This window comes from Myotis brandtii, unplaced genomic scaffold (genome assembly GCF_000412655.1).
Source record: "Myotis brandtii unplaced genomic scaffold, ASM41265v1 scaffold295, whole genome shotgun sequence".
NCBI lineage: Eukaryota > Metazoa > Chordata > Mammalia > Chiroptera > Vespertilionidae > Myotis > Myotis brandtii.
Genome location: NW_005361283.1, coordinates 73807 through 75128, shown reverse-complemented (window position 1 = coordinate 75128; position 1322 = coordinate 73807).

Genomic DNA, 1322 nt, shown 5'->3' with positions numbered 1-1322 from the left:
GAGGTTAAGGGACTTTGTCTTTATCCCATCGGCTTTGTTTTTCTGGGAAATCCTGATTAACATACCGTGACATGCTCCTCAGCAATAAAAAGGAACGAGCTGTTGATACATGAAATAACTTGGGTGGATCTCAGGCCATTATGCTGAACGATGGAGCCAATCCGAAGAAGTCACTCTGGGTGCGTCCATTGACATCTCCTTGAAATCTCAAAATTGTAAAAATGGAAACAGCGTACAGTAGTGGACTTGATTTCAACATCAGGTTCGCGGCTTTGATATCCTAGTAGAGTTATTTAAGATGTAACCATGGGAGAAACTGGGTGAGCACACCTCTCTGTACTGTTTTTTTGCAGCTTTTTCATGAAATCTATAATTTCTTTCAAAATAAAAGGTTTTAAAGAAAATCCCCAGAGACACCTCTTCCTCGCCTTCATCTTTCTGTGCCTTTTAACCTCCCCAGGACTTGGCTTTCTGTCTTTGGTGCTATGTTGCTGAATCTCTTTCTTCCCCCTTTTCCTGATGTACTATGTTTTCTTTCAATTGGCCACACTGCGGAAGCCAGTCATCCCCCTCCTGCTGTTAATCCTATTCTTTTAATAAAGGTTATGTTTCTCCGGGCTTAATTCTAAACGCGCAGCAGCGTTCTATTTTTTTTTAAAGATCTCTTTGAAAACCCCAAACAAACCACAAGCGAACCTGCTTTTTATTTTATATAATTATCGTTCATAAGGTCAGTAGCTCATGCGACAAACATGTTTCCAACACGTGTCTCAGAAGATAATTTTTTTATTTTATATGGATGGAGCATTAATATTCTTGGTGTCTGTGGATTATGATCACACATTCAGAAATTACTGGAAATACGGTGACATCAAACGTTATGTTCCATGAGCTTTTCCTATAAATCCACGCATCCAACAATCGTAGTCATAATAATAATAAGCCTGTGCCAGGCCACGTCTGGACAACTAGGACCGTCACGATGACTGCCCATCACTCCGACCACAGCCCGGTCCCGGGAGCCTGCGAACTCAACCTGGCCACACTTTGCAAAGGTGCTGCTTTAGGTTCTCAAGGTCAAAAAGGGCCTTCTGGCTCTGCCCCAACTATTCCGTGCCCTTTGAAAAAATTATGAGTTGCAAGTGTTTAAATTCAAGTATTTTCTTTTGGTCTTTTCATTTAATAACAAACAGTTGTACTTTCAGGGGGTACTGTCCACACTTAAAGCAGCTGTGCATCTTCCTCCCACCAGCCTCCCACCTCGGTTCCGACCGGCACCCAGCGGGAGACCCCACCCCAGCGGAGGGCTAAGCCCCGCCCAC